The sequence below is a fragment of the Sphaerodactylus townsendi genome, linkage group LG02, assembly GCF_021028975.2.
Source record: "Sphaerodactylus townsendi isolate TG3544 linkage group LG02, MPM_Stown_v2.3, whole genome shotgun sequence".
Classification (NCBI taxonomy): domain Eukaryota; kingdom Metazoa; phylum Chordata; class Lepidosauria; order Squamata; family Sphaerodactylidae; genus Sphaerodactylus; species Sphaerodactylus townsendi.
In genome coordinates, this window is record NC_059426.1 from 33009167 (window position 1) to 33034960 (window position 25794).

General features: G+C 43.1%; 1 protein-coding gene across 1 annotated transcript in view; it reads left to right on the forward strand.

Moving 5' to 3' along the window:
- The window catches only part of LOC125426820 (sodium channel protein type 1 subunit alpha-like), a 152462-nt gene that overhangs the window by 1548 nt on the left and 125120 nt on the right, over positions 1 to 25794 (forward strand). The window contains exon 2 of the mRNA XM_048485595.1: positions 12498 to 12763. The gene's annotated coding sequence lies outside the window, so the exon portion shown is untranslated. The remainder of the gene's footprint in view (positions 1 to 12497; positions 12764 to 25794) is intronic.

A 25794-nucleotide genomic window follows, 5' to 3' on the forward strand; every position in this document is an offset into this window, starting at 1 on the left:
AGGTTGCTGTTTTGTTCTCCATTGTCCTTGCATATCCTTAAGGAGAGTGGATATTTTCTTAGTAAAACATTTCTTGTAGAAATATGTAAACACTTGCATAGTAGATATAATACCAAAGAAGGGGGTAACTTTGCAACCAATGATGAGAGTTTGGGAAATAAACTTCCTTTCTGATCTCAGATACTGGGGGTGGGGATACTACAAAGGCCAACATGACATACATGGGTGTCTCCCACCTACCGCCATCCAATTTTATCCTCTCAACAACCACACAAAGTAAGTTAGGCTGAGAAAAACTGACTAGACCAAGGTCATCTAGTAAACTCTGAGGCAGAGTCGGGATTTGAATCCCCATTTAACAATCTAACCACTATATCATTACTGGGTCTCATTAAAGTTTATCTCTCTAAAGCAAATGATATTAAATTGGCTTTAAAACGCTTCCTTTTAGACAACAGCAAAAAAGACAGCTTTAACTATTACATTGGTATATCTTTACAGCCCAATGTTTCAGGCTGAGGTGGCTGGGGACGGTGCTGCTGCAGCACCACCCCACTACCTCTGGAGGGCTTTCTGGTGGTGTGCAGAGGCAGGAAAAAACCCCAAATCCTCCCTCCACTGGAAAGCCCTAGGGCTTAATAAACTTATGCCATCGGGTAAAGCCAAGCCCCTGGACTGTGGCGCAACTGCCTGCAAACCTGGGGTGGCAGCCATTAGTTGGCTCCACCACTGGGAAAGCTCCAGCCCACCCCCCTCAATGCTGGTGTCCAATTGGATGCCAGCACAGCTCTGCGGTAGCTCAGACTTCCGGGTGTTTCTCCATGGAACTGAGGGGTGGCCAGCTGCCAGTGTCTTCCCTTGCTCTGGCAGAGGGAACAAACTTATCTTCTTAGCCCTGTGCCACCTCAGAAGATTCAATTCACCCTTCTCCCTTCAGATTGGACTGATAGTTATGTAATTTAACTGTCATCCATTTCTTCTACATTTTTTGATGCTGAGCATAGAAATACCTTGTTTTTGGAACCATTTTGGTGTTATAGTTAAAATGTTGGATTTTCAGTGGAGAGATTTGAGCTGAGATCTATTAGCCATGAATATTACTGGATGATCTTAGGCTAGTCACTTCGCTTCAACATCACTGGACTGTTATGAGGATAAAATGGAGGTTTACATTGTTTCATTGATTTTTATGATACTTGAGTCTAAGGAAATCTGCCTAGGATAAGAAGTATAAGCTATTTCCAGCCTATCATAGTCAACTGCCTAAGCCAGAAACTGCAGTTTCTGGACAGCAAATCTATAGTCAGGATAACATTGACTGCAGGAATATTAAAAACTGGAATTCTGTCATTTGTTTTACACGTGAATCAAAAATAAAGTTTTATTTTTTGCATTCTGAATCTTGTAGGAAATAAAAATCTAGGACTGTATCATTAAATCATGGAACTGTAGGAATCATTTGCAGCTGGTTCACAGAGGAAAAACCAGTTGCAAATGGTTGTTATTGCACAATGATAGTGGAATACCTAAATATGTGTTGATGAAGTCCAAGTTTGTTTTTTGGTTTGATCCGGCCAAGCAGACCATTCTTCCCAGTGCTTTGCAATTCAGCCCCCAAAAGTGAATGAAATCCAAAAGTAAAGTTTATTTTAAGAATTCTGAAGACCAACACAAATGGAACATTGTGGAACCAGTCAATAAAAGTGAGCCGTATGCCCAGTCATAATAGATTGGCGGATCTGTGTTGTATCATGTTGGTGGTCATCTACAATACTATTCAGTACAGAGTAGTTATGACATAGACATCACTGGAAATGAAATGGCGTGGGACTGACCCAACTAGCTTTTAATATGGTAAAAAAGGGATAGAAGCCCTTCTGACCATCAAAAAGGGCATACTGTGGATTATGAGACCTGCATGAACAAGCAGCAGCTGTAATAAGGAGGGGAATTGGATGCAAGTGAGCAAAACAGCAGGCAGTATTCAACCTATAATCCTGGACAAAGGATTTTGGAGCTGCAGTATATGCAAATCAGAACTGGTGTCCTACGAGTTCGAGTAACTGCTGGCAGGGCCCACTGTTGTTAATTTCCTCTCCCTTATTTGCTAGCTTTCCACTGTGTTTCCAGCTACATTCACTGCCCAATGTCACTGGGGAAAAGGCTGAAGCAGTGGTGAACCCAGGCAGATGGAGAGTTCAAAAACAGGCAGGGAAAGACATGTAGAGGGGTAGAAGGCATGGAAGTGGGGTGAAGAGGAGAAGGGGGTTTGGAGGAAGCTGGTGGGGGTGAATGAGGGGAGAAGGTGTCTAGGAATGCTCTGCCTGAGGTTCCTTAAAACCTGGAACTGGCTCTGGCAATAGCAATGACAGTAGGAATTGTGGAATTATAGTAATGACAGTAGGAATAGTAATTGCAAGTAGGAACTGTGTGGTGCAATTCACACCTATCCTTACTGTATGGCACAACTATGAGGTTGTATGGTGGATGTGCCCAGTACTTAAAATGGTTGAATAGGACGAGCCAAGCTGTTTTTTCCTTCTTACACTACTGGCACTTGGACCAAAGCTTCTTCCTCAAGAGCATAGAGCCTTCTAGACCTTCCTGCAGGGGGTTTATTTCTTTCCCAGGGTGCATATAGCCAGTGCAGAAGGGGAATAAGTTGCACAGTGGCCTACGTGGAAGAGATGCAGGCTTTGGCCTGGTGCATTGCTGCATAGCTGAGGCATGATGGGAAAGTGTGGTGTGGCTAAATGTGAATGCCTCTACATCCTGCCTGAGGGCCTTGAAGAGATTTTGTGAGGTATTTTTTCTGACGAAACTGAAACTTGCTAGAATAAAAATGTAAGCAGGTAAGCAATCATCTTTGCTTTCTAAAAACATGTTAGGCTGTGGTCAGATAAGAAAAATTCAGTTGAATGGTTAATGTTTCTATATGTTATCTGAACACTGAAAACAAAAATATCATTTTTTTCTGATAAAGTATTAGAAATGGTAATTTGTACTATCATTGTCTAATATGGGTAATCTATGCCAGGTGGTAACTTCTGGTGCTTAGTCATTTGTTTGAGGCCAGTGCTGTTTGTTTTCCAGTGTACTTGGAAGTTTATGTTTTGAAAAATTCCACTTCCTGTTTGTGTGTTTCAAACCAAACCAAGCATTTTAGTACCATCGCTATTTTTGCAGAGTTCCAAAACACAGATTACAGAATCACATAGTAGCTTTTAATACTTTCCTAAAGGAGGATCAGAATTTTGATAGGGATGACAACCACTCAACAAAATTTCATCTGTAGTCAGTGGCCGTTTCTGCACAGCCAATTACAGCACTGTGCCATCAGTGTTATTGACAACACTGCAGCAACGGAGCATTCGCATGGCCGGCCACTCCAATAGCGCATTGGCTGAACCACAGTGCTTCGCACAGCTGCGCTTCGCAAATGACGTTCTTTTTTCCCCAAGGTAGATGACACTGGCGTTCGGTGCCAGAATTGGCCAGTTTGGGCCACAATTGTGTGGGCGGGCTCTGGGGCAAAGATTCCTGGCAGGTGCTTCGCACGGCGCCGGCTGCAGAGCACTGTTGTTGAAAAACTCACTCATTGAACGATTTATGAATACACCATTGAGGAACCACTGGAACATTGCTTCATCGCTGCAGTGTCGTTTCTGCAGCAGCGGCCGCGCGAAGTCTTCATCTATAATGCTGTTTTTACCGTCATTTTACCGGGGCTTTTTTGCCCATGCGGAAATGGCCTGAGACTCCCTGAGACTTCTGTGTTAAATCTCCCCTCTTTCTCAGCACCTGTAAAAACAATATTTTAGTCTTTGGTAGATTCCAAACAACACAAATATAATGTTTTTAGGATGTTATAAATAGCATTTTGGGGAAGAATTTTGCACAGGTCTGTTCCCTGAAATGATAAGCCCGTTACATTTCTCTCAACCTGGATTTCTAAAAAAATTGCGAAACTAGCAATCTTTTTGCAAATTCCTGGGTTGAAGATTCTCCCGCAGAAATACACGAGGCAGGAGATGCTTTATTTTTCCTGTCCACCATCTGATTTCCCCTTCTACACTTTTACTTTCATTTCTGCCACTGTCCACCATGGGGGGTGGGGCCCCATGGGGGGTGGGACCCAGCACCATTTTGCCCCATGCGCCATTTCCCCCCTCTTACAGCACTGATCAGGACAGTACCATGTTCACAATGAAGATGGATGCATACAGTTTTTCTCCCACTAGAAGGAGGAAACTTTCAGATGTGCACACCAGGACTTGTGGTTAAAAATCCTTTGACTCCAAATAAATAGCCTGTGATCTGGCTACACTGCCAAAAAACCTCTGACAGATTCTGTTGGGAAAGGAGACAATAGAATGAATATCTGAGAACTACATTCTTTGATTTTTTCTGTGCTAACACTGTATGGTGAATATTTTATTTGAATGCATCTTCACATGGTGAGAGCTGGCATGTGCCATGGTGCCAGCCACAAAAAGTGGCAAGTCAATTTCACAAAAGTGGCTCAAATTGTCTTCTGGTGACAGTTTTGCGTGAAATCTGGGCTTTAACTTTGGTTCTTTGTCAGTTCAGCATTTCTTGTCATCTTTGCTTCAAGGGGCCTCCTTCTTTTGCCCTTTGTCATATATTGCCTTTTGCCCTGTGTCATATATTGTCACAGGGGAAGGCTTACAATGCAGTCCACTGATAATTTAAATCCACATCCATTCACAGGACAAGTTCAGAGAGGCCAAGTTACATAACTGGTGACAGGAAGTGTTGAACTCCCATCTGAAATTCATTAAAAGAGTTCAAATGACATTTATTGAAGCACAACTGTTTTGAGTTGGCTTTAGGTTTCTTGCTTTGGCTCCTTTGTTACTAAGCAAAAGGGAGAAACATATTTATTACACTAGTTTTTCATTTTTGTTGTGATCTGCTCAGGGATTCCTGTACAAAATGGAAGGAAACATTTAAATGAATCGATATAAAATATCAGCAATGTTACTCAATATACTACTGAAATATAGACTGATGTTTCTGGGGAGGCAATTCTCTTCAGCCGCCTTCTAAAATAATGCCTACTGAAATCATGGAAGAAAGTGATTATTTATTAAGGGTTTATTCTAATTTGGTTTGCATGTGCGTCCTGCCTTTTGGCCCACTGAGGGTCCTTTCTTGAACAAATTGAATTCTGGTGTAGATTGCAGAAGAATTGATTCAAACGTTAAATAAATTCCATAATAAAGTTGCTCTTTTTTTCTTCTGGAAGGGACTGTATCTGCATCTCTGGAGCAAAATCTACAAGGTAGCTTGATGCTCTAGACGCCAAAGAAGGATATAGAACCAGATAGTGTGCGGTGGCAATAAAAGATCAGACAGATAGTCACTACCACTAAGTGGCCTACTGGGACAGCTTCTCTTGCTGAAGCTCATGGGACCGACTCAACCCACGGTTCTGATTACTCATGCATTGTACCGGATGGGAACGAGGCTTCCCTGTCTGCATACTGCAGTGCAAACAAAACGTGCGTTCGCAGCATGCAAAATGTGTCCTGTCCTGCATCGATTCTTTGCAGAAGTTGCATTTTGTAGCTTGGGCTTCATCTGCCCACTTCCTTTATTTTTTCGGAAAGCTGAGCTCAGAGAGTCAGGCACTGGGACAGTCCCCAAGATAGTGTACTGTCATGCATGCACAAATTGTTTATTAATGAGAAGGGTTTTGCAGTGGGGCGGGGCTGGTTGACCTATTTTGTATATTTGGAAATCTTCCATGGTTTTTATGCTTTGTATAAATATCACCTCACTGTTGGGGCCATCTCTTAGCATCCAGGATCGGATGTACGCTCGGAGGATGCAGGTGCAGAAAGGTGTAAAATGACAGATAAGCAAACTTTAGTGTTCAGTCAGTGTTTTGCCTACGTTTTGCCATCTCTCCCTATAGCAAACCACTAGTTCCAACTCTATCAGTAACTCTCACATTGGACCCATGGCATTAACTATGGGTCATAGCTCAGAGACAAGTACTGTACATACATAGGGTTGCAAATACAACTCCTGACACATTAAAGTGTTTCATGCAGCAGTGCTGGAAGACATTTTTGCTCAAGGCCTTGGAGAGAAACTAGCAGGATTTTTATTCCCAGTGGTCATTAGCTGACTCCCAATAATTTGTCTGCTTCTCTTTGTCTCCTCCAGACTCCCAAGCACATATCTGACCTGAACCCTTCTCCAAATTTTGATGGATGCTTCAACAGATGAAATTTAGAGTCATAGGAACTGATGTAGCTTAGGGTTGTTCTGTGGGTTGCCCTCATGCAAACTAACCAAAATAACATGCCTCAAACTAGTGGCCTTAGCACAACGGTCACAGACCAAATGTGCATGGATGATTATCTGTTCATTTTCTCCAATCTATCAGTCACTTTCTGTCAGAATCATACTCCTCACCACACTGGATTTGTTCCTACACATAGAAGGCGTGTTGAGGCATTCCAGAAATGTCAAATGTTCAGCTGCAAGGTGAGAACATGCAGGAAAAGAAAGCAGAGAATGTTAAAGTGAGAAACAAAAAAATGAAGTCCCCTATTAAAGAACTAACAGTGCAAACAGAGTAAATAGGCTTAGCAGGGTGTAATTCTGCACTATAAATGCCCCAAATACGAATTAGAAGGAGAAGAAGAGTTTGGATTTATATCCCACCTTTCTCTCCTGTAATGAGACACAAGGTGGGTTATAAGCTCATTTCCCTTCCTCTCCCGATCTCAGTTTTGTGGTACCTGGAAGACTAAGGCCTTGATCCTATGCAGGAGAAGCATAGCTACATAAACAGTAAGTTTCTCTCCTTCCCTCTTCTACTCTAATCTCCTGTCTCCCCTGAAATTGTGCTGTGGTGGGTCACCAGGATGTAGGAATGGGGGTCAAAGGGTGGGGCTGCAGGGAGATGGGGCATTTGTCAAAAGTCTCCCTCCCACTCCTCTGCCAGCAGTAGTGCATACTGCCAGCAGAAGAGGCGCTTAAGATACAAGCCGAACAGATGTGCAGAGTAGAGTGCTTTTATGGTCCAGAAGCCATTCCATCAGATGCAGGAAGGAAAACCTCAGTCAACAGTGTGTATGTGTGTGTGTGTGAGAGAGAGAGAGACAGAGACAGGGAGAGACAGAGAGAGAGAGTAAAATGCCACCAAGTCACAGATGACTTATGGTGACTCAACCAGACAGGCAGGCAGGCAGGCAGGCAGGCAGGCAGGCAGACAGACAGACAGACAGGGAGGGAGCTGGTTAAAAAGGAGTATAGGAGTTGCGACACTTGTACCCAGAACTCAAAAAAGCGTATAAGAAAAGTATGTTCATCATCTATTATCATAGAAACTGGTGATTACAAGTTTACCTGCTGATGCTGCAACAAATCTATTCAGGGGCATCCAACCTTTCCTAATGGATGAATGTAACAAAATTACTTGTTATCACCAGTTACCATTGTCGAGAATGGTTTCTATGGTTATTGTGTATACTTTGAATTTTATTTACTTTGTTTATACCTTGTCTTCCTCCCCAATGGGGGCTCATATTGTTCTCTTCCATTTTATCCTTTCAACAAGTACTTCTGAGGTAGGTTAGGCTGAGACTGTGTGACTGGCCCAGGATTGATGGCAAAGTCAGTATCTAGTGCAACACTCTAATAACTACAAAAAAGGGTTCTCAAACGTGTTGAGTCTGTGAGTGCCTTTGGAATTCTGATACAGGGTAGTGGGTGCATCCACATAAGGTCAGGGAATAAGCCTATGCATAAGTCTAATAATAACTCTTTACCATTTCCAACAGAAGTATTGTTTAACATGATGCCTTTTAAAATGAACATACTTTAAAAAATATTTTCTTGCCTACCTTCAGTCACTCAGTGAAATTCTTTATGCTGTGGTGGCAGCTGCTACCAAAGCAACATTTTTAGAAATCTGCTCAGCCAATCAGAACTCCAGTGGCCAAGCAGGAACCCTCTGGGGCAGAAATTCTCATTAGGCGCTACCCATTTTCTAAAAACACTCTACAGGGATCACGATACCAATGGGCACCATTGTGGGAACCGGTGGACTACATCATGCTGGCTTTGCTTAGAAATGTCACAAACTATACTTGTGCTATACCTTTCATGGCTCTTTAAACCTCTCTTTACAGAGTATTGTCGAAGGCTTTCACGGCCAAACTCAACTGGTTGTTGTGGGCTTTCTAGGTTGCGTGGCCGTGGTCTGGAACAAGATCTATCAGACCACGGCCACACAGCCTGTAAAGTCCACAACAACCAGTCTCTTTGCAGAATTTTCCTTCCTTCTGCTATGTATGTATTCTGCTGTGTCTGACTATTCATGTGTCTGGTTAAGTGGTCTCTAACCCATGAAAGTTTATACCTCTTCGTAAATCTGTTTAAGGGGCTACAAAACTCGTTTTTGCTTTTGCTTCAGCAATATGGCTACTTGAATTGGGCCACTTGAATTTCTTGCAAGTGTATGTTTGTTTTTAAAGCTAAGTAATGCATAGATTGAATAGATATTATGGGACAATCCTTTGAGTACAGTTTAGATATTTTCTGAACATGTGAAGAAATTTCATAATGTCCCACCTTTCATAGCTCCCCTCTCCTTGTGAGGGGAGTTGGGCAGAGACCCCTGGATGTGAGAGCAAGGGTTTAAACTAGGGATATACAGTTTGTGTCCACACCAGTCTGGCTAGGCAACACTTACACTATATCAGCTCTCAGTCACCACAGCCAAGGCAATTCCCTCACCACCACCACCACCACCACAGTAAGGGTGGTCAAGACCTCCTTCTGCATTGCCTTTTGTATTTAATCCTATGTGTATATGATAATGAGGGTGGGAACGGGCACCGTATGCAAGCCACCAAAGGGGTGATATGGTGTCGATCCACTTGTTGGTAGGGTTGAATCCCAGCACTTCTTTCCTCCCGCAAACAGCAGGTCCGACTTTATTGGTCACCTGTTTGGAAAGAAGATCCTTACCTGCATACCTCCAAATTAAGGCCACTGTCAATAGTGCTGAGTGTTATGGGTAATGAATAAATAATAGTTTTTTGTACACTTTGTTGAAAAGAACCATGTCTTCATCTGCTTTGTTGATCAGGATTTGGGCTCTCTGTTTTGAAGTGGGGTGCTGCTGTTATCAATTTTATCTAATCACTCATCCATTGACTCAAACCTATGATAGTTTTATTGTTGCAATTACATATTTAAATACCTGATTCAGAGATTATTTGTAAGATGAAATCTACATGTACGCCATGCTAGAGGAGACATAGGAGTCTGCATTTTGGAAGTCTCCAAAATGTTTCCAAATAGAAATTACATGTACTGACTGCATGACTTGATTGTGGAGTTCTTCCCTTGAAGTTGGGTTTTTGTCCAGCTAAGCACAGGTTCTGAATTCAGAGACTTTATGATGAACCAGGGGTCATGTGAATGTGGAAATCAGTTTCCATGCATGTTGGATGAAGCTGCTACACATACTGCCAGCATGCTGTAGTGATTATGAATAGTAGGCTCTAATCTGGATAACCGGGTTTGGTTCCCACTCCTCCAAATGAGTGGCGGACTCTAATCTGATGGACGAGGTTTGTTTTCCCCGCTCCTCCACATGCAACCTGTTGGGCATCCTTGGGCTAGTCACAGTTTTCTCAGAACTCTCTCAGTCCCACCTACCTCACAAGGTATCTGTTGTGGGGAGGGGAAGGGAAGGAGTTTGTAAGCTGCTGCTTTCAGATACCTTACGATTGAGAAAAGTGGAGTATAAATCAAAGCTCTTCTCTTCCCTGCTGCTGGGCTCATAGAGCCCTCTTTAAAATCATGCCACATTGCTGATCAGTTCTCCAGGGGGGCAACAAGGTGTCTCTGCTGAATGTTGAACACAATCACTGCTTTTCAAAGGGAACTCTTTGTACATAATTCTGTCTGATGTCTTCAGGGGTCATTGTGTCTTATAAAGATATTTATGCTCAGTGTGGCTCTTTGCCTAACCTAGAAACAGCACACTGTTGTCAAGCGCAAATAGTTAAAGATGCTGTCTTGGGAGGATTGTCCCATAATATGCAAAGCCCAGGCCCAAGAACTTCCATTCTCACACCATTTGGGTGTAAAAGAGGTCGAGCCTTTTGTAACTCTCACAGTGCCATTGCTTATCTTTCTCAGACAGATACTGAGAAGTGGAGGTGTTTGATGCACTTTATATAACAGAGCAAAATGTATTATTAGTTTACTTCTTTCTACAATTGATGAGTACAGTATTGGCCCAAGTTGCCCCAGTCTCTGTATTGGTTGGTTTCATCTTAATTTCTGTCCTGTGTGGTATGAATCAACCGCGGGCCAGGAAATGTGAGCGTTCTTTCTTACTATTTTCTCACTTTTGTTAGTGAATTTTGTGCTCTTTCCTGCAAGAAACTGGAATGATTAAGAGGCTGTCAAAGTGTAAACTCTGCCAGGGCTTGTGGTTGCACCTCACTTCCTTTCGGTCCTTCTTAATTTTTTTCCTGTACTGGATGACAGGACAGAGCAAAGCAGACCTTAGGCCCTCACGGCATCCTCCTCTCACAAAGGAAGACCGGAGATAAACAAAGATGTGGGTTTTTTCAACTTTTATCTATGACATACTCACCCCATCCTCGTTACAGGGAACTTGGGGGCAGCATACAGTGTTCCCCCCTTCTCTCTTTTAGCCACGTGATTACCCTGTGAGACAGTTTGCACTAAGATGTAGTGAAAGGGAAAACGTCACTGAGTGAGCTTCATGTCAGATCTGAATCTAGAACTGGATCCATTTGCACTACCCCACACTGTCATTTTTTTTTCTTTCTTTTACTGTGGGCTACTTTGGAAACTTCCTGCTGCCTGGATGTTCTTATCATAATGTGGATGGAGCTTGTTCTTGCCAAAGAACTTCTTTATAATGGTTTGTTTTTCACAAGAAAAGGTTCTGTTTTCAGATTTAGTTTTTGTAATGACGATGCTGTATGTCTGTGTCAGAAAGAATGAAAAAGAAAGTTATCTGAGTGAATATGTGAAGGTTTTTAGTTCTATTATTTTTGATATCCCAGATGTTTTGGAAGGCATGTTTGCAACTACTAAGGTGCTTTAAAACACACATTTTTGACATGTTGGGAATAAGCATGGCCTATTTTCTCTATATGTGTCTGGTAACAACAAATAAACACAATATAAGTATCTGTGGCCTTAGGATTAGGAAATCTGTTACTAACAGCCAAACTACATATACAGCAGAATCTCACAATAACTTCTTCCTGTATTGTGCCATATGGAGTTCTGGTTGGGAGGGATATTACAAGGTAATATCTCCTTTGTTACAGTAAAAAGGGTTCCAAACTGGTTTTCTTTGGGACATATTCATTTTCAGCATGCTTTCAAAGTTGCAGTTCTCTCATGGGCTTCCTGAAAATGCTCCAGTGTAAGACTATGGTAGAAGCAGCAGTGGTGTAGTGGTTAAGAGCAGGTGCACTCTAATCTGGAGAACCGGGTTTGATTCCCCGTTCTGCCATTTGAGCTGTGGAGGCTTATCTGGGGAACTAGATTAGCCTGTGCATTCCAACCCACACCAGCTGGGTGCCTTGGGTGAGTCACAGCTCTTTGGAGCTCTCTCAGCCCCACTCACCTCACAGGGTGTTTGTTGTGAGGGTGGGGGAAGGGAAAGGAAAGGAGATTGTAAGCCCCTTTGACACTCCTTACAGGAGAGAAAGGGAGGTTATAAATTCAAACTCCTCCTCCTCCTCCTCCTCCTTCTTCTTCTTTATAAAATAAGAAGAAAGGAAGATCATTCTTATAGCTCAATCCACAGCTGAGGAGAACATGGATGGCGCCATTTGAGCGCTGCTCCACTTGCTCCATGGGGCTTTCCCTCAGGACAGGAAGCCCAAAAAAAGTTTTTAAAAATCTCCTACTCTCCCATAGGGGAGATACAGAGATACGAGATTTGCCCCTCTGCCAGGATAAGTGTACCGGAGAGGGCATTTCCTCCGGCAGAAGCCCATGCTGCATCCAGAGGGGGATTTGCCCCCACCTCCAGATTGTGCTGCCCGTGTTATCATGTGGATAACAACATTCAGTTGTTTCTGAATTCATATGAGGAGTTCTTTTTTTTGTCACTGGTGTTCGGGCAGAGAAACCCATGAAATGTATTGCACTTTTTAAAAAGTAGAAAGGGGGAAAATGACTGAAAAGGCACATATGGAGATTCTAGAAACGTTACCATTTCCAAATGACCAGTTTTCAGTTTTGGAGTGCATCTAGACTGGGGCCTGCAATGGCTATTCATAGACTTGGTAACAAGGCTATTCTGCTGAAAGCCCTTTAAATAAATTAATTATTGAATTTTAAAAGCCAGCATGTTGACTAAGTTTCATTCATTTGGCCAGAAGATGGAGCTCTCCTGTTAAAATGATGGGTTCTTTTTTTTCTCTCCCCCCCCCCTTTTTTTTCCAAAGCTATTTGCTGATTTGTATTAGGTACCATAGAGTGAGCCTTAGAACAGGAAGCCGAGGCTGAAGCAGAAAGGATACTGCAGAGGTCTCTCCCTCCCTCTCTCACCTCCCCCCCCCCCCCATTGAAAATGCAGCAGTTTTGAATACTTGGAAAATTTTCAGAACTGGCAATCGGAAGAGCTGGGTTAGATGGCAGTTCAATACACGGCTGACGTTTCGGGATCCTTTCCTTTCACACGATATATTTGATAATGCTTACTAATTACCAGGTAAGGCAGCAAGATTTTTTTTTCTAAGAGGAACTTCTTTTTTATTATTCCTTTTAAAAATGATATTGAAAATGCTTTCTCTCCGGCTATGATTGTGCTCAGTGTAACAAAGGCAATTCAGTTGGGGATTTGTTAAAATCTTGTACAGTCTGGAATCAGGTTGGGTTTGCAGCACAGTGTTTTCTTAATACAAGCCGGGAACACTCACCTTACATTCTCTGGGCAGAAGCCGATTCCTCTGGTTATTTGTCGCCGATTATCACCCCTCCTTAATTGTCATTTAGGAGCATTCTCCCTTTCTTTTGGAGGTCATGTTGTTCCTTGGTGTGAAGGAGATTCTGGAAGCAAGTATCAGAGTCAGACATCAAGGCAGTGGTGTTGCCGGAGCCTAGCACTGCAGGGGTGAATAGCTTTTCCCTGTCCGACCCAGAAGCTATTTCATAGGCCCCTGTGATTTTTCAAGGCTTATTTGTTGCTTCTCTTATTTTTCTCCTGGGCAGAAGGGATACTTGGATGATATGTAGAGATAAATAAACCTTTAGTTAATGCAAAGAATATTTCTGGGGCTAGGAATGGAGATACAGCACTGTTAATAAACTAAAATGCTTTTATGAAACCATGCAGGAAAAATAACCAACTGACCATCAAGTCAGCTATTATGGATTTGCCTTCTGTTCCTTGATCAACATTGGTGCTTTCTGACTCTCATATTAATTTGAGCTCCCATCTCCTCCATCCCCTTTACTGGCCAAGAGGGTTTTGCTGCAGAATTTGATATCCTGGGCATCTCACCGGAGTGTCTTGGGGGGTAGGTAGTTTACAGGTCATGGTTCAAAGGTACAGATATCACAGACAGTATGTCAATCTTTGGGAAACTATGAGATGCTCTTAAGTTCTCCTCCTTGGCAGGTCGGGGCTCTTTTTGAATTTGTAAACTCTAGACACAGGCAATTTGGTGTGTGAGCATTATGCAAAAGGAACTGGACAGAAATACAACTCTGTAAAGTTTGGTGCCACTTTTAACCCATGCGGACCTTCAGTGATAGTCTTTCATTTGCTGCATAGAGCTGAGATATAGGGATGTTGCATCAATTTCATTTCATGCCTGTAAGCTGGCTTGTTTCTAGCATATCCTACTACTGTGCTAGTGCAGGACTTCATGTGTGTCCCAATAAGGGCTGGCTTTCCTCATTCCTGCGGGGATCCATTTCTGTGTGGTGAATATCATTATCCTTGCAGTTGAGTTGTAGAAAGATATGCTTTGAACCTCCGGGGTGCTATCAAATTAGCTACTAGCCACTGATTTATCCAAAATAAATTGATAAGATAGACTCAGCGCCACCATCAGCATACACTGAGGTGGAAGTTGCCAAGGCCCAGGACCTTTGGTGGGGCCAACTGCCACAAACCTCTTGTCCACGTGGCTACCCTGCCACCTGCCTGCTTGCCTTTCCCCCTATCTGCTTGGCATTCCCACACCCATTCTCCTTGCCCACATGCACCACCATTGGGGAAGGGCATACAGGTGCTACAGAGTGGTGGTATTTTTGACAGTAGCAGCACTCCCCAGCCACATGATGCCTGGTACCATCACAGAAAGGCTAATGAGAGTCCTGGCAGGCAGAGGAAGGACACCTAGGTGGGCAGACAGCGAGGTATCCATGATGTCTGGCAGTGGGCTGAGGGCAGGAGGGGCCTCAGGGCATTGTATTTCAAACCTGCAACCAGCCCTGGATACATTGACAGATCAAGCCTATAGACATAAATGAAAAATGCATAGGAACACTGGGTTGAATCCAAGATTAGATTTCCACTAACAGCAGCAGGAGTTCTTTTTTTTTTTTTGCTGAGTCCTCTTTCATACAGCTCATACAGTTTCGGGGGGGTCCCCCATATCCCAGAAGTAGGATTTTGGGGAGCATTTGGGGCTTCAGTGGGACAGGGGGAAGTCTAGAAGTTCCCACAAGGAAATTCCACTTGTGGGAATTATCTCTAGATCCAACTCATTATTTGGTAGGCCAAGCATACCATGTAATTCAACAGAAGCACCCACCTTTATAACTCTGTTTTGTTTAGTATCTTGTCCAGGGTGCTGAGCTACGTGGTGGGGGGAAATTCCGCCAAGTCATGGCTGACTTGTGGCAACCCCGTAGGGTTTTCAAGCCAATGAGGTGGTTTGCCATTGCCTGCCTCTGTGTGGGCTTAGAGAGTTCTGAGAAAACTGTGAATGGCCCAAGATCACCCAGCAGGCTTCTTGAGGAGTGGGAAATCAAACCTGGTTCTCCAGATTGGAGCCCACTGCTCTTAACACCCCACTGACTCTCTACTGAGCTGTAGATCATACTTTATCTATTGTGGAATCATTATTGTACTTTTGGCTACTGAAGAGAGGCTACCAACAAGGTGGAAGTATTTTTTTAAAACCTGCTTTTGTTTTGATGTATAGTCTCAGTTTAATAGGATGATGTTGGAACAAGCATATTGAGGGAGTGCTGCTTTCATAATGGAGAGACACCGATGTAAAGACAGAATCTTGCTGACTCAAGCATAGACATTCCTGTAGACTTTCTGGGTTACCCCACAATCTAGCAATGAGTATATTCTGATAGTTTTAAGATTTTTTTAAAAAATTAATTTCAAAATACATTTTCAAAAGAATGATAGCCAGGTTAATTCCATGACTGTGAGATATCTGTGCTGTATTTTAACTAACCTTAAAAGTGTTTCTTCAGAACAAATTACTTCAGCAAGAAATTCATATAGGAATAAAGAGATTTCCTCTAAGAACAAAGAAAGGGGTTTTGAAGATCTTACAGCCTGTGACTAATGAATCTCCTACCATAAAATAGTTGTTAATGCCAACTGGATTTCATCCCACCCCTCTTTTTCAGGACAGTCCTGCCTCAAAAAACTGTTCCCAGTAATTTCATTTGGTATTTTTATAACTACTTGCAATTTATTCTTTTAGTCCATAATCCTAATTTCCAGAGTTGATTTTGCCTGTTCATTGAATTTATGGCTGCCTACTTACATCCTGTGCCAACTATATACTTACTTACTTAGCAGGTTTACTCAGAATCCAACTTGAGCTGATTCTGTGGGCCTTACTCCAAGGAAAGCATTTTTAGGATTGTACTGCTGGGCAGCAATCTTACACAGATCTACTCAGAATCCTACTTGGCCCTATTCAGGGAAAAAGGGGTTGTACTTACTTATATTCTTACTTATTTATGTACTTAATTTATATATTTTTTACCTCAGAGGTCATACAATAACTTGGTTAATTTCTTCATTTCCATACTTCTTCAACTTCCCACTCCTCAGTAACAATAATAATGCCCTTCTCAATAGAACAAACTCAGTTGTCCTTTTCCCCATTTATATCTCATTCTCCCAAGTCTCTACATATTATTTATTCATTTAGAATATTTCTTCGCCACCTCTTCAGAGTCCCACTTAAAGCGGCTTACAATTAAAAATAACAGGATAAAAAATAAGCCATTAAAATGATGCACATTAGATACTTAGATAACCACTCAACAATGGCCCTTTCCACACAAATCTTCTAAATCGCTTCTAAAGCATTCTCAATCCCCTTTAAAATGCTGTGTGTCTGCACTCACCCACCCCACAATAATTCCTGGCCGCCAGTTTGTCATTTCCCCCCTTTTTTGGAGTTCAGTGTTGAATTGATGTTTCAGTGCTTCACAGCCTCGTAATGCATTCTATTCTCCTTGTATTCTCAATGCTTCAAAGATAAAAGAACAGAGAAATACTGCAAATAAACAAGCAAGGAGGAACTGAATAAGCTCAGAAAATGGCGCCAAGGAGGAAGTTCAGGGAAGTACCGTGTTTCCCCCAAAATAAGACAGGGTCTTATATTAATTTTTACTGCAAAAGATGTGTTAGGGCTTATTTTCAGGGTAGGTATTATTTTTTGCTCCCCAGGGGGCGCAAAATGTTCTTGGGCATTCTGGGGGTGGGCAGGGGTGTTCCGAGGGTGTTCCGGGGCATAGTGGAGGCAATCCCGGGATGGGTGGGGGCGTTCCAGGGTGGGCGGGGGCATGGCAGGGGTGTAGGGCAGGGGCTGTGCTGGGGAATCTGTACCTAGGGCTTATTTTTGGAGTAGGGCTTATATTTCAAGCATCCTCCAAAAATACCGAAAAATCACACTAGGGCTTATTTTCGGGGTAGGTCTTACTAATGAAACACAGTAGAGAAGCATAGAAAATGTAGTCAATAGGTTGTACAGCAACTGAAGAATTTTCAAAACGTTTCAACCAGAGAATGGTTTTAAAACGGGATTCATGTAAAACGTTTTGATGCTGGAAATAAAATGTTTTGAGGTAAAAACAATGCAGAAATACATGGAGGAAATGTTTTATTTCCTGCCTCAAAAGTTTTAAAAAGTTTGTGAAAAAAGGACCAAGCATTTCCAACATTCACTCTCATTCCCTTTATCTTGTAGTTAGGTTAAAACTAGGACCCTGTTGCCTGAGTGAAAGAGGGGCTTATAAATGTTTTAAACAAATAACTCATGTTTATGCTAGAAGACAGAAAGCTCTCACTCCCCACCCCCTCCCTGAAATGCACAGCAGTTTTCCTTCTGGTGGTGGTGCCATGGGGGCATTTTGAGATGGCACAGATGCTGGGAGAGTACTGAAAAGCCCTCTTGCACAGATTGAAAGCTATGTATGATAGCTGGGATCCCAACCAGGGGAAATGCCAACCAGACTGGCAGAATGTGTCCTGTATCCAATCATGCAATTCCTTCAATGTAATGTCATTTCAATTTAAATGAGAGAGCACATAACTTTTTACAGATTCCCTTCTCCCAGTCCAGACCCCACTTTATCCCTTTTGCTGTTTCTAAGGGTCTCCTTGCACTCTTGGGCTACAGCATGAAAGAGAAGCAAGAAAGTCCTGTTCTGTGATGTCTGTGGAAGGTTGGATTATACATGCCAGCACCTTTAGAAGCGTTTTGGTAATGTTATCAGTTTTTTAAAAGCAGAATTGGTTGTGATGATGGAATCGAGCTAACCTAGTATTAAAGCCAAGTTCACATTTACCTTTTAATTGGCAGACATCATGGGACAGGCACTAGCCAACAGATGTATGTCTCCTCTTATACCTTTTTCAGGATAAAGATGACATCAGATTTGAGAATTAATCTGCCATTTCCAGTACCATCTTTTTCTAGAATGCTCCACTTTGATCCTTGTGCCTTGAGGACAGTCCTAGGTAGGCACCAGGACACAAACGAAGCATTCTAGAACAAAGATGATCCAGGAAATGACAGATGAATTCACAAACCTCCTGTCATCTTCCTGAAAAAGGTATAGCTTTGCCAGCCTCCAAGCAGAGCTTTCTAGTCTCCCAGAATTACAACACATTTCCAAGTGCAAGAGCTCAGTTCCCCTGGAGAAAATGGCTGCTATGGAGAGCGGAACCTATGGGACTATATCCTTATGAGTTTCCTCTTCAAAATCTCCAGGCATTTCCCAACCTAGAGTTGTCTACCCTAATGTCCTGCCAGGTTGACTTCAATTCCATAATGTCCTGAAGAAATAGCAAAGACAAAAGTCATGCGTTCTGGTGTGATGACTCAAATTATCACTCAAGTGGAGTATTATTATTATTATTATTATTATTATTATTATTATTATTATTATTATTATTATTATTATTATTATTATTATTATACAGACTGCCCTACCCCCGAAGGGCTCAGGGTGGTGTACCACAGAACAACAGCAAACACAGTAAAAACAAATCGAATAATCCCAGTTAAAAATAATACAAAACCTTTAAGCTGTAGCAGCAGTAACCTTCAATAAATAGTTAATAACAAGAGACGTCTGGCATCACACCCCAGTAGTCAAACCCTGGGAGGGGGCTGGCAGATGGTCGAATAAGGCACAGGGCAATAAGAGGGGCGGGCTCAGCGGTAACCAACTAAGTAACCAACTAAGTTGGTCTGAGGACATTTAAAATTCGTTTAAGCACATGGCACCAATATGTATCCCAAAGTTCTGTTATGCTTTCTTCCATTTTCTTATCACCTTTTCGATTTGGTCACTGTTTCGAGGCACTGGCTACTCTGAACGCTTGAATTCTTTTTACAAAGTATTATACTGTAATAATGGGAGACTAAATTTTTGGATCTAGAAGTCCCGTGGGGCAGAGTGGCAAGCTGTAGCACTGCAGTCTGCTCATAATCTGAGTTAGATCCTGACAGAAGTCAGTTCCAGCTAGCTGGCTCAAGGTTGACTCAGCCTTCCATTCTTACAGGTCAGTAAAATGAGTACCCAGCTTACTGAGGGTAAAATGTAGATGACTGGAGAAGACAATTACAAACCACTCCATAAATATAGTCTGCCTAGGGCTACTGTTACCTTTTCAATCAAGTACCATGACAGTTATTCACTAGTAGGCTAGCATTGCTAACCTATGCAGAATTACTCCAGTCTATACCCACTGACTGGAGTAACTCTGCATAGGATTCCACTGTTAGAAATGCAAAGAATAAATTACTAAATATTTCTCCAACCCTGTATTGTACTGAGCGATACTAAGTTCCTAAAATGTACTCTCTTTTATTTAAAAAAAAACTATAGGGCCACTTAACTGAAATCACGATAGGTTCTACAAACTGCCTTTGTTTTCTTTTATATATACACTGTATTACTCAAAGTACTGAGATGGGTTCACTTCTGCAAACTCAGGAGTCTTCCTTTATTGTGGGGGTGTTAATTCCTCTTTCCAGAAACAATCCAACCCATCGTCTTTTCTCCCATTAAGTGCGCATCCTGCTACTTTATTCTAACAAATGCAATTATGAATGAACACTCCTTACTCCTCCCTTTGAAATTGATGTCACATCACCAGAAATTGATGTCACATCACCAGAACCAGACATGTCTGGAGGACAGCATACTTGGTCTTGGAGAGCCATCATGGTGTAGTAGTTAAGAGCAGGTGGATTCTAATCTGGAGAACTGGGTTTGATTCCCCACTCTCCACCTGAGTGGCAGAGGCTTATCTAGTGAACCAGATGTGTTCTCGCACTCCTACATTCTTGCTGGGTGACCTTGGGCTAGCCACAGTTCTTTGGAACTCTCTCAGCCCCATCTACCTCACAAGGTATCTGTTGTGGGGAGAGGAAGGGAAGGGAGCTTGTAAGCCACCTTGAGTCTCCTTACAGGAGAGAAAGGTGGGATATAAATCCAAACTGCTGCTGCTCCTCTTCCTCTTCTTCTATGAAATAATCATCTACAATTTTTGTAAATTTATTATTGTATCCATCCTGATTCATATTTATGCCCTGACGTGGATAATCCAGGCTATCCCAGTCTTCTCATATCTTAGAAACAAAGGAGGGTCAGCTCTGGTAACTACGTGGATGGCAGACCATGAAGGAAGTTGGGGTTGCTATACAGAGGCAGGCAACAAATACTCCTTGCCTTGAAAGTCCTGCAGGGTCAACAGCAATTGGTTGTGACTTGACGGCAAAATAAATAAATAAATAAATAAATATAACATACTAATGAACATGACATCTCAAGTCAGTCAAGTATTTTATAAAGATAAGCACAGCTACAGTTTCCAGAGGGTCACCCCTGTTGCCCTGTTGCAGCAAAAGTAAGCAGCAGTCTTGTAACATCTTAAAGACTAGCTAGTTTTATTTCCTCATAAGCTTTTGTAAATGAACTTTTGGATACTATAGTGAGTCTCAGTTCAGAGCATCTGAAGACACAGCTCTACAAAAGCTTATGCTACAGTAAGATGATGTTGATCTTTAAGGTGGCACAAATTTTTTTTGTTTATGTTTACAGCTATCAAGCTATTAAGCGTCCATAGGTGGGGAAGCACATGGCATTGAAGCTTTAAGAGCAATGCACAATTAACGGAGCAGGGGGAACAGCAGGCAGAATTAGATCATTATCATGCCCTGAAACCAAGTGATGCTACTTGAGCAACAATAAAATAAAAAACAGCATTTAAGAGTGCCTGGAACATTATATTGATTGGTGGTTAAGCGAAAACAATTCTTTTTTCACTTATTAAATTTATCTTCAGTGTTCTGAGGCATATGTTGCATGAATGTATAAAATCTACAATTGTCATAATAACTAGAATTGCCAGATCTGGGTTAAGAACTACATGGAGATTTGGGGGTTGAAATCTGAGTATAGCAGGGTTTAGGGAAGGGAGGGAGTTCAATGGGGTACGATGCCATAGAGTCCAAAGCGGCCATTTTCTCCAGGTGAAATAATTTCAGTCACCTGGATATCAGATATATTAGCGCGAAACCTCCAGCCACAACTGGGAAGTTGACCACTCCATAGTAACAAACTAAAGAATTAGCTGATCTCTTAATAATAGTTTCCTATCTTTTTGTAATATGTTCCCAATAGAATGATAATGCTAACAACCTAACTAAGGAGGATAAGAAGACACAACTTAAAATCCGTTTAGCTTTAGTTCAGAAGTATAATCCACACTGCATTATGTTTCTTAAGAAGATATTCTATATTATTGAGAAACAGGGACTCACAGTAGAAAAAGCACAAAAGAAATCTAAGTATATATTAAAAAAAACACATGATTGCTATAGTAATTAGTGAAATTCTCACCCAGTAAGGGAGCTCTGTTTGGAAACATGGCCATCAAGAGCAGAGTTACTCTAAATCCACTTATCTATAGGCCAAACTTTCTGTATTCTAGAGCTCCACAGCTACCCTGTTTTCCTCTTTCCTATGCCCCCTGCTTTCTCTTTTCCTCTATACTGCCTCATCAGATTTTCGCCTCTGTTTGCTGTGCTTTATCTACATCCTTAATTACTTCCCCTCTTCCTTTCAATCCTGCAACCTCCGATGTAGCCTGTCTTTGCTAGCCCTGCAAACAAATGGTAGGAATTTGAATTGATATTGAGCAATACAGGAATGTGGATATGTAACTGTGTGTGCCCCAGTTTTCGTTCTCTTCTTCCCATCTTTCTCTAGTGATGTCATTGTTTTGTGGCAGTTTCCCATGCCTCTGTTTTTCATGTCCTCTGTTAGAACTATGACTGTACAGGGATGAGTGGGCAAAGAGATGATTGGTACATTGGCTAATGCTGATGTTACAATAGCCTTTCTTGATGTATCTTACTAGGACAGGGGTAGGGAACCTGCGGCTCTCCAGATGTTCAGGAACTACAATTCCCATCAGCCTCTGTCAGCATGGCCAATTGGCCATGCTGGTAGGAACAGAGCTCTCCAGATGTTCAGGAATTATAGTTCCCATCAGCCTCTGTCCATGGCCAATTAGCCATGCTGGTGAGAACTGATAAGGTAATATCTATTACTATACTAGAATCGAAGAATCACGGTCTCTTCAAACACCAAGAAATCTTGTGGCATCTGAAACTACTTTTTTGTTCAGAAATATGAAGTGTTATATTTTATCATATTGTATATTGGGAGGTACTATTCTTATTTTAAAAGTTTCCAAGGTAGCTCAAAATTAAAATGATGATTGTTGTTGATTGATTTGCTGATTTAGCTGCTGTTCTTAGAATTTGGCTGTTCTAGAGACGTGTGGTAATTTAATTTTTGTTGCCTGTGTGGTATGGGAGTTCTGTTTTCATTTTAGGGAGAAAGATAAATTAATGAATGAATGAAATTAATAAAAATGATGTCTGCTCTGAATATCTAGAAGTGCTGATTAGCTGTCATGTTTAATAATGGGTTGGTGGAAAGGTAATGTTGAGAGCCAGCCTGGTGTGGTGGTTAAGAGTGGTGGATTCTAATCCGGAGAACAGAGTTGGATTCCCAACTCCGCCACATGAAGCCAGCCAGGGTAGTCACAGTTCTTCAGACTGCCCTCAGCCCACCTGCCCCACAAGGTGTCTGTTGTGGGGAGAGAAAAGGGAGGAGTTTGTAAACTGCCTCAAGTCTTCTTACAGGACAGAAAGGCAGGTTATAAATCCAAAATCCTCTCCTCCTCCTCCTCCTCCTCCTCCTCTTCTTATTGAAACATTGCTTTGAAGCCTATGTGGTACAGGGGTTAGAGCAGTGATGGCGAACCTATGGCACGGGTGCCAGAGGTGGCACTCGGAGCCCTCTCTGTGGGCACGCGCACACAGAGTTCGTCATTTGGGGGGCGGAAAATCACCCCCCCACACACACACACACATTTAGGCTGGCCTGGGCCACTGAGGACGATGGGCCTGGTGCCTGTTCTCTGGGTGGCTGCTGCCCAAGGGGGGGGGCAGAGGAGGCAGAGATGCTAGAGACACAGAGCAGTGCGTGCGGGACTTGCTGGAGGCTAGAGCAGGCTGGCCTCTGCTCGAGTGGGTGGGGCAGAGGACGTTTTCTCTAAACGAAAACCTCAGCACTTTGAGATAAATCAGTTGGTTTTGGGTTGCAATTTGGGCACTCGGTCTCAAAAAGGTTTGCCATCACTGGGTTAGAGTGTCAAACCTGGGCTGAGTAGGCCCAAGTTCACCACCAACTGTCATCAAAGCATACCAGATGATCCGGGCCTAGTCATTACTCTCAGCCTAAATTATTTCACAGCATTATTTTTAGGACAAAGGGGGTATGGGGAAATAACTCATTAAAGGGCAGGGTAGAACGGAAAGTTAATAGTTTTCCATTAGGAATGTATGTCTAGCAGATGTTGTCTGAGTCTTACCTTGCCCTCCAGCGTACTGAAACCGAGAGCAGTCTGTGGTTAGCAGAGAAGCCGTGGTGACAGCTGGTGCCGTGGAATTTCAAGCAGATATCTTGTACATCTATAGATTCTGGTGTCCTGGAGCTAACCAAAGAAAACACTTAAATATTTGGATGTGTTTATTCTTTTCGGCAAGCAGCGTGCAATCACAAGCATGTTGTCCATGGGACTGTGTCTGACCATGCCAATTTGTGATACCTTGGGATATTCTATGGATGTTTATTGAAACTATTTACACTTGTCTGTTCTCTGTCTCCCTTCCATTTCCCCTTTTCCCTCCTAATTCTAGAATTGGAATATTTTTATGCACTTCTTTCTTCTGTGTGGCCTCTTCTGCTTCTTGTTTTCAAATAATTTTAAGAGGATTTTTTTTTTACATACGGAAGGAGGGATGGTTGTGAAATGGAAGTAGGGATGGACATGAAGACTGGGCATGTGGGCGTTCTGTGTCTCAGGGAATAGCACAGGGATTTGAACTCATTTGTTACGAGGGCTGGATGTGACATAAATGTGACATAGAGCGTTTTCCCACTTACCTTCTGCTGCGCGCTACTGTAGCCAAGTAGCGCGGGGTCCCCCGGCACTCCCCACTACAGGGGCGGCGACAATGCAGCCGCCCTGACGCAGCCGCTGTTGCGCCCCCTCAGCACGTGTCATTCCTGGTGCTCTTCAAAACGGCGCCTTTTGATGACCCCGCACAGAGCGCGGGGTCGTGGGGAAGCCCGGGCACGTGCCAGAAATGACGCGCGCTGAGAGTAGCGCGCGGCATAGGGGGGTCGTGGCAAGTGGGGAAACGCCCTTGGTTGGACCGGGGCTGGGATGACTGCCTCAGCTGTTGAGCCTGCAGTGGGCTCATCTGGCCTGATCAGTACTGGCAGGAGGGGGTTGGAGAGCAGCTGCTTCAGCTGGTGAGCTCACAGCAAACTTATTAACTTAGATCAGCACTGGGGCGGGGGGGGGGGTGTCTGCCTCTGCTGGCGAGCCCACAATGGGCTTGTCAGTCCAGAATGGCACTGGAGAAGGTGGTTGGCACTGGGGAGGGGGGAGTTGGCTGCCACAGCTGGCAAACCCATGGCAGACTTTCTAGCCCAAATCAGCACTGAGGGAGGGGGTGGCTGTCTCAGCTGACAAGTCCACAGCAGCCCAGGTTTGCACAGCCCATCATCATCAGCCCAGGTTTGCACAGAGGATGGGGTGGCCCGCCAGATCAGGATCAGGGGGGTGGGTGCCTGCAATGGGCTCACCAGGCAAGATCAGGAGCTGGGGGTGGGTGTTGCCTCAGATGGCTTGCGGGCTTGGTGAGCCTTCTCAAGGGCTGCATCCGGGCCCCAGGCCACATGTTTGGCACCCCTGGAATAGCAGACATAGGTCCAAACAACCATGGAGGACACTATATATTTGGACATTTTGGTCACAAATAAACTTAGCTGTGCTGCCATAAGCTTTAAGGCCAGTAAGTATCCAGGGATCTAAGGCCAGTTTCAATCAATGGAAGGGGGTGGCAATTTTGCCAGATTCTAAACTCTACCGTCTTCAGACTCTACTGCCCAAATCTCCCAACCTGGAACTGGCAGTCCTGCAGTCCAGTAGGCAAAGCTTGCTTTTGAGAACCACAAGACAGGCATTCTGGTTTGCCCGGTTCAGTCACCTACTAAATGCTGCACTAGCAATGTGTGCTACACAAGAACACATAACTGTAGTCTCTCAGAGAATGTCCTCAGTAACAAGGGCAGAGAAATGGTACTGCTGCCCCACCTTGGCTAGCAAGCTGTTGGTGGGAACTAGTCATGTGAAGGCCCAGGAAACAGAAGAAACATTTGTGGGGGGGAATGGTTTTCCCTGGTTTTTTCCCTGAGGCCTTTTTCAGTTTTTTTAATGCAAAAATTGGAAATTTGGGGATGAACTGGAAAAAAACCTCCTGCAATTTCCCCCCTCTTTCAGATTGAATGAAACGCTTTTAAATATAAGGAGCACATGCTGTATAAATTCAAGATACATATCTGCTTCTAGAACAATACCTAATCTTCATGAGGGGAACATGTTTATGTTTGGTTTTCTACATAGTTGTGGAATTCGGGATTCGGAACTTAAAACAGAGTGTGAAAAGATTTCTTGTTTGAAAAGTGACTTTGTTTGACAATGGCTTAATTCCCACCAGTGATAGTATGTCCGGGTTCAGTGCATATATTGGCCCTGTGGGTTACTCCCTTGTTGGCTGAGTGCCCAGTAGTGAAATGCAGATGTGTCAGCATCTCTCCACGGGGGGGGGGGGGCACCAGCTGGATTGGAGAAGTCTGCCTTGCATAGCAACA